The sequence below is a fragment of the Tenebrio molitor genome, chromosome 3 (genome assembly GCF_963966145.1).
Source record: "Tenebrio molitor chromosome 3, icTenMoli1.1, whole genome shotgun sequence".
Taxonomy (NCBI): domain Eukaryota; kingdom Metazoa; phylum Arthropoda; class Insecta; order Coleoptera; family Tenebrionidae; genus Tenebrio; species Tenebrio molitor.
Genome location: NC_091048.1, coordinates 11090824 through 11109368, shown reverse-complemented (window position 1 = coordinate 11109368; position 18545 = coordinate 11090824). Strand labels below are relative to the sequence as shown.

General features: G+C 37.2%; 1 long non-coding RNA gene across 1 annotated transcript; it reads left to right on the top strand.

The window, feature by feature from the left end:
* The first annotated feature begins 14543 nt into the window (after positions 1–14543).
* LOC138127025 (uncharacterized) lies at positions 14544–17320 on the top strand. The gene is made up of 3 exons (XR_011158063.1): positions 14544–15206; positions 15257–16020; positions 16083–17320. It is a non-coding gene; the product is annotated as an uncharacterized lncRNA (long non-coding RNA).
* Positions 17321–18545: the final 1225 nt, after the last annotated feature.

The following is an 18545-nucleotide window of genomic DNA, read 5'->3' as shown; positions in this document are numbered from 1 at the left end:
GTTTCGTATACTGTGAAATTATACACGGCGTATTTTCTGGAGAACCCAAGAAGAAAACTGTCGCCATGGGGTGTGGTCAGCACTTTTTGCAAATCGAAACTGGCCACAATTTTGTTTTGGTCAGTCTTACTATTCTCTTGATCTTCCAGAAATATTTTCTTTACATAATCTTTTTCGCTTATATGATTATTATAAATCTCAATATCAGCAGGTTGTTTATTTTCTTTGTTTTTATGTGATTCACACTTTTTACATTTGTCTTTACGTGGTACATGGATACCGATATTATAATTTTTTTTAAATAATTTCATGAAAACGCCTCTTTTAATGTGAACCTGTCCTTGCTTTCGCACATACATCCTATACAAATTTTCAAAAGTTTTTATTTCTGACGGAAGATATTTTCTTGAGGTCGAACTTCGGCAATAATGGGAAGGCACTGCCGGCAAACTTTGAACAAAAATATCGAAATTTCTTAGCTGGGCTTCAGAATAGGTTGTTTTTTTCGACACGGGTGTCTGTGTATCAGCTTCGTCCAGATTAATTCTGCCTCTTACAGTGAGAAGTTTCCTTTGCGAAATATCAAGTGTATTTAGTAAAAACTGCTGACAAACTTGGTTCTGAGTAACTCCATTTTCATCTTCATTTACAAAGGGCAGAAAATATTCAAAAGTGCGGCATCTCTTGTTACTGTTACTTCTTTTTCTTTGTATTTTGACCACCTTGATGCAGTTTAGAATAAAAGATTCTTTGCTGATCATACTTCCTAGTGACCAATAATTTTTGAAAATCTTTTCTCGTTCATCTTCAGAATACCTTTGACAGTTATTCTGACATTTTTTGTTTTGACAGGGGTTTGGCAATAAAGTCTTCTTTGGTAACGTTTCTCCTTTGTAATTTTTATACTCTTCTCCTTTAATTTTTCTTTTTTTATTAATTTCTCTGATGCTCTCGACCCTTTTTCTTTTCTGAAACGTCATGTCGTTATTATCTTCTACCAAATCTTCATTTACATGTTCTTCACTATCCTCATCATCTCGTTCCATATTATTTTCAGCAGGATTTTGAATATCTGTCACAGTTTCATCATAGCTGATGATGATCGCGTTGTTGTGCATTTCTTGACCTTTTGTACTTGGAATGTGATTTTTCTCAATTTCCACGTTTTCCTGCACTTTATTATCTGTAGAACATTTATTATCCTTCGCATTTATTAACGAGAGAAGATTTTTTTCTTGATTCATTGCTTCCAGTATTAAAGGATCATCATCATCCACATTGCAGCTGTCAGAATTATTATTTTCGTTAACCATGGCCAACATTTTCTCGGTGCGTGAAATATGCGTGGCCGTCTTCATTGTTCTGAAAATCCAATATTTTTTCATTGCAAGCGTCCCAAGCAACATGAATATTTGGAAACATGTTTTTTTCTATTTAATATTCAAACAAATTATTTTAAATAATAAGAGAAAATCACATATAAAATGCAGTTATGTTGTTGCTCAAAACTACAGAAAAAAGCGTTTCTATAATTACAAAAAATTACAAAACTTTAGGGGATTTCTGTCATAAGAATTAGTACAGAAAACGTCACTTAAGTCAAACTGACACCAGACTACAACATTTCGACTTAACCCCACATGACACAAAAATTATCATGTTGACTATTTAATTCAGTTGTATTTAAACATATTTAATTGTAAATTGTATTAAATTAGTCTTAAGTAACCATAATTATCAAATATAATAATTACTTACCAGTTTATTCTGCAGAAAACAATGAAACAAACGCACAACTTTCACTCTCGTGAAAAGGCGGGTAAAACTGGCGCTTAAGCCGCAGTGTGACAAAACGATCATCGTCGAATATAAAACGAAGGCGCTTAGGCAAATTTAAATGCAAAAAAATCCGTTAAAACCCGTGGTATCGCTGCATCCAATGGTACGAATAGATTCGGCTCAAGCTCCTCTTTCCAATGGTGTACTTACTTCAATTCCGATTTTTTTGTCGCTTGAGTCGTTTCAGCATGACAGCGTCGATATACAGTTTCATTATCTGCATTTTCATTATTTCCTTGTATAGTACTTATTTGCGTTTGAGACTTACACATTCTTGCAAAATGATTTAATTTATTACATTTATTGCACGTTTTATTATATGCCGGACCTTGTTAATTGCGTGACTTTTGCCGCATCTTTTACAGTTATTTATATCATTATTCCTACCGTTTGGTTATATTTTGGTTTGGGACGGAGAGCTCTGCCGACGATGCTGTACCTTCGAGGACCCTGGCTGCTTTTTGACCGTTTTCTTAGACACCCTGTGTACGTTGCTGGAGTCGCTTACTTCGGTTGAATTGGTCATTCTCCTTGCCTGGGCCTTGGCGTCCTCGATCACCGAACATAGCTGGATGGCTTTTCTTAGGTCCGCGATGTCTGATTTCTCTGTTCCTGGTTCCGCATATTAACGTTAATTTGATTAGCTCGTCGCTCAAATCCCCAAATTGGCATCCTTTGTGTTGTTTCCTCAAATCGGTGACGAACTGCTCGGTCGTCATCTCTTCAGTCTGTTTTGTCGTGAAACACTTATACCTTCGAAACGTTAAATTTTGTCTGGACACGAAATGGTTATTAGATTTGTCTACAACCACTTTCAATTTATCTCTTTCGCCTTCTGCGAACGTAAATGTGCCATAGATTTTTTGCAGTTCCGGTCCTCCATAGTGTAGTAACTGTGCGATTTGGATCTTCTCATCCTTCAAGTTTATTTCCGTTGCGACTGGATAAATACTGAAACTATTGAGCCACACCGACGATTGTTCTGCTGGATTTTCCCCATTACTTAGTTCCAGTTTCGGCAGGAAGTTCGACATCTTGACTAATTTAGCAGCACTCACTTTTCACACACTTTATTTAATTTAGTTACAAGTTCTATTGTCGCAGCGCCATGTCGTGTTGTTGTTACATTTATGAACACGGAATATTTCATTTAAATCCGAACATGGGTTTTACTTATTTATTTCAACGTTCAACCTCTGTCTTACATTCTAACTTACAGACTACCTTGAAATAAGAAATACAATAATACAAATAACTGCCGCCTCGACCAGTGGTCAGGTGGGTTTTTTCACGCCTTGGCGCGAGGGTCGGTGGCTACCTGCCCTACAACCTGTTTCGGTTTTTATAATCAAATCTGCTTCTATAGTTCATTTTTTAATGCTGTAGAAAAAGTCAGGCAGTCCAATATACAGGGTTAGTCACGAGAGACTTCCGATGAAAATTTCGTTATATGCAACCGAAGCTACAACTTCCAATGGTTTTTGGCTTCCTAAATTTATAAAAAGTAATACTTAAATCAACGATTGCTGGCCCTTAATGGGGGCCATACACACAGAGGGAAGAGTCAAGACTTGAATGCACACGCCACGGGGTACAGTTAAAACTCCGTGTTGTGGAGAAGAATGTGGCACGCGCATTCAAGTCAGTTGGAATCAAGACTGTCTTGATTTTTGGCGTGCACATTCAACCCCGGCCGGGGATAACTTACTGTGTGTGGCGACAAGTCTCTGGATGCTTCGGTTAAAATTCAGTGGCGGCCGTATTTTGTCTGATTTACGAAATATGTCTCGTGAATACAATACAGGGGCACGCCACTGTTATCAGACAAATTTCCTTTTTTGGTCACCATCACAATGAATGTTTGCTGGACAACTGACGGGGAAGCAGTAGTGTGTGTGTACTCACAGAGAGTACGGGTTTAACTTAGGACAAGCGTGTACACTTTTAACTGCACATTCTTCCCTCTGTGTGTGTGGCCGGCTTAAGGACCCCACAGACTGCGTTTTTGTTTGACGGTTTTGTTCGACGAACAAGTCTGTTCGAACAAAAACGATGCAAATGTGAAGTGTGTGTCTGGAAAACCTTCGTTTTTGCTCGCGAACAAAAATGAGGAAAATTACCAGGTTTACCCTGATTATGCTCGTCGAACTTGTTCGACAGAGTTGTCAATTTTAGAGTGGTGTAGTACCAAATAATAAAACCAGGTTTTATTAAATTACGGATTTTCGGCAGATTAACAGAAAGTTCTTAGTGGAATTTATAGAACTCTTCGCAGTCTTCCGTGTTTATGGAAAATATATGCTTTTATAGCTAATGCCACCACCACTGCATACAAATATAACTTGATATTTATTCACTCATTAAAACCTTTAAATAAAGCTGAAGTGTGTGTGCAACTCGTGTTCGTTGTTTTTGTTCGAACAGACTTGTTCGTCGAACAAAAACGCAGTATGTGGGGCCCTTTAGTGTCTGTCATGTCAGTTTTCACATTTATATTAACTTTTGCTCATAACCTCAAAAAAGAGATAGTGTGATGATTAATTTTATTCACCAAGCTACTTGGATTGCTAACTTATTTCGAATTAAACAAAATATCAAGTTTGTAATGATCTGAATACATTACTTTTTCCGCCAAATATTCGAACCTGCGCAAAACGGTAACAAATGTGGTCGTGATCGTGATCGAATGGGAGGAGCCCTACGTTGTGTTTTTCTTTTGGCGGAAAAGGTTCGGAATGCAATCGATGAGGGTTCCAGTTGGAAGAGTGCCGCAAATAAAACACACATGTGAGGGACGCAAAATACCTTTTATTAAAAATGCCTGTAATAACTTCGATGAAAAAAACTTGAAACGAATACAAAAGGACAGAAATTAAGTTGAACGGAGTACATGAAATTGACTAGTTGAGTACATTACAAAGATAAACGACAGGATGAATGGAGCAATATTTAAAATAACAGAAAACGGGTACGTGACGTACACAATGACAGGTTAAAGCTTGCAAAACAAGTAAACAAATTATAATGCAGTTATTAGAGACAGGGACGGATGAAAAACCCTCTTCAAAAACCGTATCCCAGGTATTACTCATATTTTACAATTCGATTAATGATAAAAACAATGTTTAATTCGGAACTACGCGGTCAAGGTACGCCAACGGGAGCTTAGAGCTGGAGGTAACAAACTCTCGGCCGCGAGGGGACTCAGAAGAATTGCCTGAATCATCTTGAGATCAAGCGACGTTTATAGATATTCGGGGTATTAATGAACGTCGGACTATTTCGCCGACCAAGCAAGAGTCACAGAACGTCTCGGGGTCGTACGATTAGCATCAATAAACCGCATAAGCAAAGATTTAGATCCACCGTTCCCAACCAACCGTTTCCCGACAAGACCCCGAAGTCCCCATAACCTCGACGGGACATAACATCCCGGAGCCGCATAAGCGAAGACTTAGGTCCGCCTCTGCTAACGGCTCTACATAACCGTCGCCCCCACAGAAATGTGACTAAACAACCCCCCGACCTCCTGAACCTCACCTAGCCCCCATAGGATCGCACTTACAACATTTTAACTTTAACTGATCCGAAATCTAACGGTGCTTAACAACAACAAATAGGAAAACCGGAGTTTAATTCAATAGAACAAAGCGCAACATTAGACAATGTTAAATTCAACAAAACAAAACGCAACATAAAGAAATGATAAAAAAAGAGAACAAAGCGCAACATTAAACATTGATCAAATAAAAGAGAACCAAGCGCGAAGTTAAACAATGATCAAATAAAAGAGAACAAAGCGCAAAGTGAAGCAACGATAAACTAAAAACGCTTTAAATGGCACAAATATCGGTAAGCAACATTAATAAAGAATACAATAATCGCTGGCAATACTAAACAAAAAAAAATGACGGGTGGAGTGCCGTTAGAACATGTTAGCGAAAGACAAAACAAAATGGACGCACGTGATTCGGACGACGGCTACTAATTTTCGAAATTAACGGATTGCCTAAAAATTCAACCTCCCGAAAAAAAAAAACTTAGAGATAACGCTTAAAATTAACAAATAGGCGCTTTTCGAAAGAAACAAAATGCAACAAAATTATATCTTCAACATACCCTTACCACGTTGTCCTGGTCCCCCCCCCCCAAAAAAAACAGAAAGACAACGAACGTGGGACGCTGCACTCAACAGGTCATTTGATGCATTTTGAAATAGATATTTTCTTCTTTTAGGGTGATTTAAATCATCCAAGTGATCGCCCATACAATTAATCAAACATATTGCTTCTTGATAGGTGCAAGAATGCCTCTCAGCTCTATTTGCGTTTGTATCTGTAATTCAACAGTTAACATGTTATAAATAATTATATCCTTTACCCATACCGCTGTCACTGTCTTCAGCCGGTTCCTGTTCGGGTTGCTCCAGATTTGTGTCATAGTCGTTATCATCGTCTTCCACAAAGTGGAATTTACCAATATGTTGCTGAACTCGTTCTTCAGAACTTGCAGAAAAGCTGCATCGAAAACACTGCCACATAACCCCTGCTTCTAACATGACCCGTAGGAAATAGTTTTCAACACGTTTTAAATACAAAAGATATACTAATTAGTTTTGCACAGGTTTTGTAGGTTTGTGTATTCCAATGTTTAGATCTTTTTGGCCTCCTGCGATGGAAACTTTGCAAATATACACTGTTCACGTGACATGAAACTTTGTTTTTACGGAGACTGTGCGACGCTGAATGTTTGCCGCATACTATGCGGCAAAGTAAATAATCCTTGTTTTTAAACTTTAGAAACGTAGAAGAAATACACAATTTTAAATTAGCGAAGCTGAGTTGTAGGAGAACAATATGTATACATTTTGAATTCAATTAGTTTTAGAAAATAAAATCAAAATGGCAGCGCCATCTGTCGGTTCTACTTTACATTTGACAATTCTGGAATTCTGCAAACATGATATGACCACAGACAATTAAACTATAGTAAGACTGTCAAGTGGGATTACATTTTCGGGGACGCGCTCAAGTGGCGCTGCCCGAGCGTTAGGCCAAACTAATGTATAACAAGTTGCATATCTGACTTTCTGTATACCCAGTTGCCTATTTTTTTTTTCAATTTGATTTAAATTGATACTTATTTAAAAAAAAAATAGAAACGACTAAATAAGTTTTAAACATTTTAATACAAATTGTAACATATACAACAAATTAGTAGTTCATTAAACAAGTTTGTGTGTAAATTGGGATTTTTTGGGCATGAGTGGGCTAATTTAAGGCGAGTGAAACTGAATTGAAGGGTAGATCTAGTTCAATAATTTGATTTTGCGTTAACTTCTAAAATTTCTGGAGATAATTTTAAAATCGTGCAAAAGATTTTTTAATTTTGAAATTGTTTTTCGCTGATATCGGTCCGTATAATAAATGTTTCTACCTTTTGAAGTAAGACTACTAACTTTCTTGCATTCAAGTATTTGTAACACACTAGAAGATTTTGTTGGGTGTCTATTTTGGGCCTTGGGCATAACAGGAAGGATTAGATTCTCTACAGTGGGATTTTCAGTAATCGTAGAATTTTCAATTTGTTCAGCTGGTCTAACATTATTTATTGAAGTTTGTTTGTCTTCACGAAGAAAAATCGACGGCAGGGCGTATTTTTGGAGTTTTGTTTTTTGAGTAAAGAAATTGTTGCTGAAATATTTCTCGCAAATAAAGGCATTGTCTGTTTTGAAGGGTGGTGCAACATTTACCTAAAGCTTCTATCCATCGTTTCCTTTGTTCTTCTAATTTTGGATATTTAAAATGTTTATTTTTTATCGCCGATCTTATTGTTTACAAAGCATTTATGTTTGATTTTTTCCATATCCAAATAAATAAAATAAAAATTGCGATCTGAAAAACCATACCTATTTCGTACTTTTTCAAAAAGAAAAAGATGACTTACCAAATAAAAAGATAACGAAAAATTATCTCAAGATACTGGTTTGGAGTAATTTATTTTGTAGAACAATTTATAAAATTTATTGACTAAACCTTGACAGAAATTAGAAAATTCAAAATTACTGATGACATTATTAATTAATATTCAAATCAACCTTCTTTTTAAACGGAAATTCCCGATCGGATTAACGAGTAAATTCGGTAATTTAGTTTGGCCTAATGCTAGAGCAGCGCTAGTGTTGTCAGTGTCTCCCATGTTTTATACGGGTTTTGAAAGTCTTAATTCTGTTGATGGTCTGTGGATATGACAGTCAAAGCTGTCATTTTGTATGTAACGACAGTAACGGAACGGTGCGTAATTGCGTAATTTTGTGGGTAACGCAGTGAGTAAGCTACTTTTACTGTAAATTTTTCTTCTTTCGTGCGTATTTTTATCGTACAATCGCCGTAACAAAACGTAAACCAAACATCTGCTGGTGAAGACGATAAAACTAACGTACATTTCTTGTTAAAATCTTTCTTAACTTGTGCATTATTTCAGTCAAATGCCTTACGCCTCCTGCTGGTTCTGTCCCGTATTTGAATAAGTAGTATGTTGTACCTACCCCAGTTCCCAGTCTTGGACTTTGACATAAATGCATGTACATACTTACTTTATTAAAAAATATTTGTAAATATGTTGTATTAGTGTTGTAACTAATATAGGAGTACCTTTCATTTATTAAAACTTTAAAATACTTCATTAACACTTTACAATACATTTTCAGCATTAGAAAAAAGACTTGGTATTTGACTAACTGATGAGGTTTGATCAATCTCTATATTGAAACTTGCTGGATGGTTGGAAGATTTTTCAATTGTTGGCCTTTTTGATGTAGAAGGCCCAGGGTCTGTCAGCATGTTGGCAACATCTATTTTTCTTTTGAGGGATTCTTCTACGTAGCTTTCTGCAATACTCCCCGACTTCCAACCACCATGTCTTTTTAACGTCAAGAGATCGCCTGCCCGATTGGCCAGCAAAGTGGCAGAGCTGCGTCTAAAGCAGTGGCCAGTGTATTCAGTAGGTTTGTCTAATTTCAAGAAGGTGGCAACTTTTGAAGGAATATTGCCAACGGTGTTTATCCCAACTGGAGAGCTGCAACACCTGCCTTTCTCATACCTTATGAAAAAGCGATCAGGGATTTTCGTATTTTTGGATCTAATGTTTAAGTAGTGGAGCACAGATGTAACCCATGGTTTGTTAGTAATAGCGGAAGAACGGCTCACGTTGGTTTTTGTTTGCGGGATTATTAAAATAATTACATCATCTTCGACTTGAACATGTTCAATCATAATTTTGTAGAGTTCTTCTCTAGGCAACGCACCCGATACTCCAATAATAATTAATGCAGCCTAAATCAAAATTATCAGAACAAAGTGCAAGTGAAATACTTTGACATATACTCATACTTACTTTCATGAGTAAAAATTCTCTGTCAGGGGCTTCATTCAGGAATCTAGTAATGTCATTTTCTTCTAAAATTCTGTTTTTTTTTGGGTTTATGGTTGTTTGTTTTTCTTTTTAAGTAAGCTATTAGTTTTGGAAATTTAGAAATATCGATATTGAATTGAATTGCTAGGCATGTCAGCATTGAATAAATTTACCATAAAGATTTCCGATTCTTTTCTACCAAATCATTAAAATATGCAAGTAGAACGTTTTCAGTGTAAGTTTTAACCCCTTTGTCTTCACACCACTGTTTAAATACACTGCGCCGCAAAATTAACGCATAATTTCAAAACTCCTGTTTTTGAGCCAAATTTATTTCCAGTTGAGTACAACATTTCGAACTGTAAAGTATTAAAGAAGTAGATTTATAAAAGTAAACACTACAATAATCAGAACACAACAAAGAAATCAAGAAAACAAAAAAATAAAAAAAATCAAATTCGGAGAAAACAAAGAAATTTAACATTTAATAGTGCGTGTTAGCACACTGTGCCTTTATTACAGCTGCACAACATTGTCTCATGCTTAAAATGAGGTTTTGTATAACTCTTTGCTTAATTTCTTCTCAAACTTGAGTTATACCCAAAGACAGCTGATGAAGAGTTGTTGGTGGATTTGGTAACCTTCTAACACTTTTATCTGTAGGATCCCACAATTACTCGATGAGGGAGGTTTAGATCTGAACTCCTTGCTGGCCATTGCATTTGCCCAATTTCGACCTCACGGGAATAATGCTGCACTATTCCCGCAACGTGCGGTCGACCATTATCATGCATAAAAATAAAGTCATCCCAATAAATGGTCGGAATGGGAGAATATGAGGTTCCAGAATATTGGTAATGTACGTCGCCGCATTTTGGTTTCCTCTTTCTAGCACCACCAACTCTGTGCGAGCGTCGAAAGTGACACCTGCTCAAACCATAACGGAACCTCTTCCAAAATTGACCTTCGGGATAATGCTACATTGAGCATATCGCTCTCCTGAGCATCGGTTCACCCGGACACGTCTGTCACTTTGATCCAGGCAAAATCTTGATTCGTCAGAGAACATTACTAACCTCCATTGATCCAATTCCCAATCAACGTGATTTTGGGTAAACAGCAATCGTACTCTTCGGTGAGCCGCTGTTAATTGTGGGCCCCTTGCTGGTATCCTGGGCCTTAAATCGTGTTCAGCAAGTCTTCTTCTAAGAGTATTTGCACTAATTTGGAATTGATATCTTCCTAAAGTCATAACTTGCAAAGCTGGAGCAGTCAGAGTCCTGTGTCTCAACGACTGTAAAAGCAGAAAACGATCCGTTGAGCTGTTGTTGTTCGTCTGCGTCCTTGTCCAGGTCTTCTAGAGTATTCTCCTGTCTCGTGGAAACGACGCAAAACTCTAGATACGGTTGACTGGTGCAGATCAAAACCATTTGCAATATCTTGTTGATTAATACCGTCTTCGGCTAGTACAACAATTTGTGCACATTGTTCGGCTGTTGTATGTCAACTTAAACGTTCGTAGGGATTCATTTTCGAAATTTATGACTGAAGGAACCAAAACTTCTTACTAACCGTCTCTCAAATCCACAATCAAAATGCTTTACGAAATTGACCAATAACACTAATACAAACTTTTCATAATAAACAACTTTAGAAGTTATCAACATGGCGATTTTTGCTACTAAACAAAAGAAATACGATAAAATAAGAGATTCAGCATAAGGAAATCGCAGAAGAAGTAAAATACAAAAAACTACGATTCATTTTTACTTTATGCGATAATGTTGCCGCGCAGTGTATATTGAACTGTGCCTCGTACCGGATTTTTTATTTTTCAGGCAACAATTGACTTGAAACATTCTGCGCCAATTTTCTTAGTTCTGGGGGCGCACACGTAAAGGTTTCATCACTACTGGACATTTTAAATAATAATGAAAGCAGCAATAACAATAATTACGAAGTGACAGAAAATAATTTTAAAATTTATTCGCATCATAGCCACCTAGATATGAAAAAACTTGAGTGCGTTCCATTAAAATTCGAAAAGTAGTAGTTGATTTTACGTTTTAAATTAAAAAACGTCGGCCAAAAAGCATTATATCGGGTGATCAAGAAGGACTGTTTAAGTTGGCAATACAATTAAGAAAATTTTTTAATTGGGTTATTTATAACACTGCAACTGGATATATTTTGTTGGTTTATTTGACAAATATCTGATATAGGTATAGCATTAACAACAACAAGCCACCAACAACCGGAAGTTACTCCTGTTATACGATTTAAAATACGATCCAGTGTTACCAACTTAAACAGTCCTTCTTGATCACCCCGTACATACCTTGTGTGTGAAACATTTTGCAACGCTCAGTTCATGAAACACTCCGCTGCGCGTCGTGCTTCAAATTGAACTTCGCGTTGCAAAATGTAACTTTCCACACTCGATTGTAAATAGCTATTACTTCAAATTCACACGTGCGTGATAAACCCCCACCACATTTGAGTAACACACTCGCTCGCAAAACTGGGTGCTTGAGGGGACGGGGGAAGGAAGAAATCTGTTTAGTCCCGCAGTAAATCATTCGTAACAAATGGAACACATATTATTTGAATCAGCTGCCCTCGAGCTACTCTGAGTTACTCTAGGTGGTGAGTGGAAAGGACCTTTGTTTGATATGAAATTTTAGATGTGGCTTACGACAAAAATTTCGGTTGCATTGAACGCATTTAAAACTACAGTTTTTGGGTTTTAGAGGTACAATATCCTGCGATTTTTCGGGGTGATGTTTTTTGCATGTTTTCGCAAATTGTAATAGTTATTTCTTGCATGAAAGTGGAACTTTTTTACACGCAAAAACGTAGTGAAAGTAGCACTTTTTTACACGAAAAATAGTAGTGAAAGTAGTACTTTTTTTTACATCATTTTATTCCATTTACTTGGAGATGATTGTCAAAGCATACCTATTTTTTTTTTTATAATTTTTCATAAATCCTTTTGGACCAAATTTCTCAACTTACATGGATATGCAAAAAAATAGTGTGTACAACTAGTTAAGGCATACTTTTTTTCATTCAAGCAAATAAGTGACTTATCCCCTTTTGATCATATACTTGTACAAGGGCAGTTGGTAATAATACATGACAAGAAAATGATTGCGCCCGGCAATTATTACTTGAAGCTGAAGTGTACCTGGCTGTTCGACATATTGATGAGACTACATTTGCCACTATTTCCGGTTTATTTAAATGTAATAACGAATCGTGCTTTTTCTGACAATATTTACAGACGCGACCCTTACAATCTGACACCCAATGATTCGATGTGAAACAGTTCGTGCATAATTTCAACTCCTTTACTTTATTAAGTCTCTCTGGAATTGCTAATTTTAAAAATCATTACACTGAAATAACCTATGTGACTTCTGACACAGAAAACAATTTTGATTTGGCGTAGCGGATATTTGCATACTTGTTTTTGTCACCTTTTGATTTGGCGTGTCTGTTTTACCAAAATCCATAGATTCGAGAAAATGACATCGATTTTTTAAAAACGTATTCATTTGCGCCATCGTAGGCCATGTTTGCGGATTTAACGTGGCTTCCCAATCTCGTTTGGTTATGAAATCGAATTTCGTAGTGACTTTTTATTTTTTTTTATTTTTTTATATAGCCTTTCCCTTTTCACCGTACTGGTCTATCAGGTACCTTGCGGTCGGCTTTTTTCCTCTTTTCCTTTTTGTGTGCGGCGGGGCTCCGGGGTACTTTCCCCGGCCACCCACACCCACCCTCTCTTCTCCTTTTTTCTTTCTGGACGACACAACATGAAATACAGCACATAGTGATTATATAAATGAGTAGGTCATCCCACTGATCTGTCGCGGGCTGTAGGGCCTTTAACGCCTTTAAATGAACACCGATACTGTCTGAAAATTGTCTGAGACTTGTCGCAGAAGCCTTTGTAATTGCTGGCAGATTGAAAATGGCTTGAATATGAGTTTGACCTATTAACCGTTTGTTTTCGTATCTTTCTTTTAATAGTTCCCACGCTACCTGATAATTGTCGGAAGATATCGATAACGCTTCTATTACGTGTTTAGCCTCTCCTGTTAAGCATGATTGCAAATAATAAAATTTTTGTGTGTCCATCAAATTATTGTTCTCATTTATTAATCCCTAAAACGCTTCATAAAATGCTAGCCAGTCACTATATGATCCATTACATTTGGGCAACTCAATTGAAGGTAATTTTATTTGCAATGTACTATTTGAATTCGATTCATTTGTACGAGTACCTGAAACATTATTTGTACCCGATATTTGGACATTACTTGTCTGTGGTTGCAAACTTGGGGTCTTATTCTCTCAAATGACGGTGTGAAGGTTCTCATCTTTGTTATATCCAAATATCCTTGTGGGAGATCCACCATTCGACTGGACTAATATTTGAAGTTATTTCCTGCGAAAACATCAGGCTTCTAAACAGCGCTGACTTATTTTGGAATTTAATTATAAATGGTAAAAATCCTGTACCCCCATACATTGCATTTGCAAACTCCAGTGCAGAACTAGTTTCTTCTGATGGCAGCTTATACTTTTTTTCCCGAGGATCTGTAATAAATGCCAGGAAATGTGCTGGTGTCATGGTCCTTTCATATCTTTTTTCAAACAGCTGTATTTTGCTTAAATTAACTTCCGCTTCCGTCAATTTATCCTCTAGTTCTGTCCAAATTTCCACCGCATCAGAGATGGTGGTTAGTTCTTCTGTAATTTGTCCCGAGCCACAGCTGCAGGTTTCAGAATGTTTAGATACTACTCAGCAGCTTGTTTAATTACCATATTCATAATTTTTCCGGAAATGATTGAATCAATTTTATTTCTTGTTTATACTTTGCGTTAGCAAAATGATTATTTCTAAAATACTTAATTACATATTTGGACTAGGTATGGCTTTTTACTTCGCTGACCTGAACACCCATATGTAATAATATTGGAGTTATCTTCATTCTTTATTTCTTGCCACGGGATTTTTCTACTTTGGGTCGGCGGTTGGCAATTGTTGCCGGTAGCTCAGTCTTGGGCGGGGTAAGCGAACGAATTAGCCAGACCCGAAAGACAAGAAGATAAGGGCGCCAGGATCCTCCGGCACTGATGCTTCGGGAGTATCCGGATCCGACGATACTCCGGGGCCGATACCCGAAAAGAAACACACTTGTCCCAGTTAACAAATTTAATCAAATTAGATCCTCTGGTACAATAAATATTATATATAAATATATATAAATAAGAGATCCGCTTAAAAGACCCTTTCATAGAAAGAAGAGAACGCCATTAGGTAACGTACGACGGGAAAACTGTGACTTACTCAGTCGGCGTGAGGTCTTTTTTTTTGGGGCGACGAAAAGCCAAAAAAAGTCCGTGACTCCCAAGATCTGGAAATTCCGATTGAGTTGGGGTTCCAAAAGGTACGCTATCCAGCACGAAACGGAGAACCACGCAACTCTTCTGACGGGCACAGGAGACTTCGTGAAAATCCCGAAAATCGGTGCGATCCACAAAAAGAAACGCTGACACGAAGTTCACCCAGTCACGGTACTTTTGCGAAAGAGGAAGAGTGGCATCGAAACGCGAACTTATCGCCTTGCCCAAAAAAGTCTAACCAGTCTCGGTGAAGGAAAACAGACCTTAACAGCTGTCGACCGAAGGAATATCGTGAACCGACAGGTGCGTGCGTGGTCGAATTTTTGACGCGCGACAGCGGGACCGAGATAGGTTAGAAAAATCAAAACAAAGGCACCAAAAGGCCTACGCCGTCGATCATCGATGAGAACCGTCGATCGAGACCATCTCCAGGTGTTTTGGGAGATGAAGAGAGTTCCGTGAAAGAAGGAGAAAAAAAAATGTCCAGGGACGAGAAGGTGAAGGGAATTTATGGAGTTGGTGTCAAAAAAAAGGGAAAGGTAAGTGAACGGTACATTCAGAAGACCTACTCAACTCCGATAAACTCTAGGCCGTGAAGAAAGAAGAAGATAGGAAAGAGCGAAATTTTTCTGGCGAAGGGTCAAGGTCCGCGACCTGACAAACCCGACGGTATATAGCTACCGTCCCGCTGAAATTGTGAGGATAAGGGCACGATTCCAGCTGCCTCTTCAGCTGGGGCCAAACGAAAAGAAAACGAAGAAAAGCCGACAAGGAAAACCAAAAGAGAAGGCAAGGTAGAAAGGATTAACGACAACGACAAGCGAACGGGAGGATGAGGGATTGGGAAGGAAAAGACACAAACAAAACGGTCGCGGTAACATGCGATTACTCTCAGCCTAACTGCGAGCGAGAGTTTACTGAATTCGTTACTTTTAAGGTTACTTTCGAGGTGTTCGAGTAACGATGGTGCATCCCCAAGCATTAGTGGAACCCATGGGCCTTCCACTCCGGCCAAATCCGCAAAGAACGAAAAACGAACGGAATGAAATTTTCGAACCGTGACATTCTTCTTGCATTTTATTCATGTTAACCGCATTGTCTGTGCAGTTGTACTCGTTGGAACAGTACCTAATTAAGTTTCCAACAATTTTTGATAAGTAGTCTGCAGTATGTGGATGCCTTGACGTGTCTATAGTCTCGTACAAATAAACTTCGTCCTTTTCTGTGGTAACCGTTGCACATACGACTGGTTCGTGGTGAATGTTTAACATACATACGCAAGCATTGGATAAGCATTCATGTTTTTCTTCTTCTTATACTTCTTGTAAAAGCGGGTTGCCATTGGCGTACGGGGTAGGTGGAACATAACTAGGTCGGAGCATTTCAATTCCTTTTTAAACTTCACTTTTTTCCAGACATCGAAAACTGCTGTTTGTTTGGTATATCGCCTTTTTGAGGTGTTCTGACAACAAAACTGGAAATGCTTCCACTTGTATCTTCAATGCGTTTCTTTTTGTTACTATTCGAACTTGAACTAGTTGATGCATTCGGTGTGGACGCACGTTTGGTGCAAGTGGACAATGTGACGTGTTCCCTTTGCTGGAGTTTTCTTCTGCAAGTTCAGAAATGGAATGCACTGATGACTCGGACTCGGAACTCGGACCCGGACTCTGTTGAGTTGAAATAAACATCGATTAGAGTTTAAAAAATCATAATACATATACAACGTGTGCTTTTGAGGAAATCATTAAATAAAATAATAAAACCACTCTTTCCTGGATTATTTTTATTATCGTCACTATCATGCCCGTTTGCACCACATATCAGTTTAATAAATATTAACTAATGTAGCATTAAATTTAATAAACACCTAAATAATTATATTATTGCACCATCACAAAATGAACGAGTATTAACTAATATTTTAGTAAATGATTTTTTCATTCGGAAAGGTGCCTAGTGACATTTTTTTGCGTCATATATTTACAATTTGGGTGGTATATTTCAAATTTCGACAAAGGAAGCATCAAAAAAACGAAAACCTGGGGCAAATTTTTTCCATTTTGAAAAAAGCACTCTTTTAAACTTGGTGCATAAATATAAAAATATTGTTTCCAACAATAAAACCGATGCACTTGCGGTTGAAGAAAAGGAAAAATGTTGGAAGAGAATTACAGAAGAATTCAATTTTGAATCCCCTAATGGTATTTTACCATTAGGGGATTCAAAATTGAATTCTTCTCAAGACTCAAGAAACTCTTCGAAGACTTTTCCTTAACGTAGTCCAAACTACAAGAAAAATTGCGGCTGTCGAAAGACGAGAACATTATAAAACAGGAGGAGGAACTAAATAAATTTAAACATGTTTGTTTCGTTAATCGAAATCTTCTATAGAATGTATATTTATCCATATCGTGAAAATGAGCAGATCTAACACAGCACAAACGAGGAAATCCGATATCGATAATTTCTAATATATCGAAATCATCTTCAAATATATCAACGTCATCAAATAATAAATTCATTGTGGATAAATTAGATTTACGTAATTTATTATACTGTCATATACGTCAACTTATATTTTAATACTAATTTAAATAACCAAATTTGGCTATTTAAATTTAATAATAATTAAATTGTTTTTAAGGTGCGGTGCAACGTAAAATGAAATTTTGAACAATGTTAAAAATTAATAACCTTTTAAGTAATATTAAATAGTGTGGTGCAACTGGGTATCTTTTTTGTTCGACACTGTCAGAATTTGAGAATTTTCTCCTATGTGCACGGATTTTGATAAATGTCACAACTTGTCAAAACGAAACGTGAAGCTAATTTTAAAGATTTTAAGCGATTTGGAGCCTTTAAGGGCCTCGTCGAACAAAAAAACGTTGTATTCAACTCGTTCGTGTGTAAATTGGGCCTTTTTTTGGCATGAGTAGGCCCAATTTACACACGAACTCATTAAATAAACTACTATTGTCGACGTCGTCACGGCCACGATAGTATTGTCTATGAAACCCTTACACTTTTCCCGGTGTTTTTTTAAACGAGTCACTAGTCCTTGTAATTCATGTTTACATACTTTACAAATTGCCTTGCTTCCTGATTTCCCTAGGACAATTTTCTTTAGGAAGTATTGCCAAATTTCGTCGCCTTTTCGTCCCGACATTTCGATCTGGGGTACTTACTTTGCACTTGAACCATTCAACAATACAACAAAGAATGAAGAAAAAGTCCGAATGCCACCGACGAGGGTTATCATTACCGACGTCTATTATTTTGACGAGAACTGCAAATTGTATACAAGGATATCGATTACGGTTGGCAATTTACTCATTTGGTTATTGAATTTGAAACGCATACGTTCGCTTTTTGCTTTCTTTTTTTTTTTGTTCTCTTGATAAAAATTGCTGAATACAGTATTTAATTTATGTGTATCCAATTACCTACTGTACTAGCCCCTGGCATGTGGATGTCCGACGAGTTTATCTGTATTATTATACAGGGTGTTTTCGAAGTTGAGGCGTTCCTTGTAACACGAAGTACTATACATTAATCTTAAGAATTTTAGCCTAAATCTTCTCAGTAAAATGTTTGTATTAACGGAGGAAATTGATTCTACATTTTCATTGTTTTCTAAAATTTTGAGTCCGGTCCGTTGTATTTCTCCGCTGTACTAGATTAATAACTGACGTGGCCCAGGATGGTGTCTTCCTGTAAATCGCTCTGCGTACTCTCTGGGCGCCGCAGCTCATTATTTTCGTAATGATAAAGCCATTCCGACTAATTAGATGACAACTCTGACAGTATTTTTGATTAACGTCCATGCTCATTAGATTTTTTTTTGTCAATTCTAATTTCTAACAAATCAGCGCATA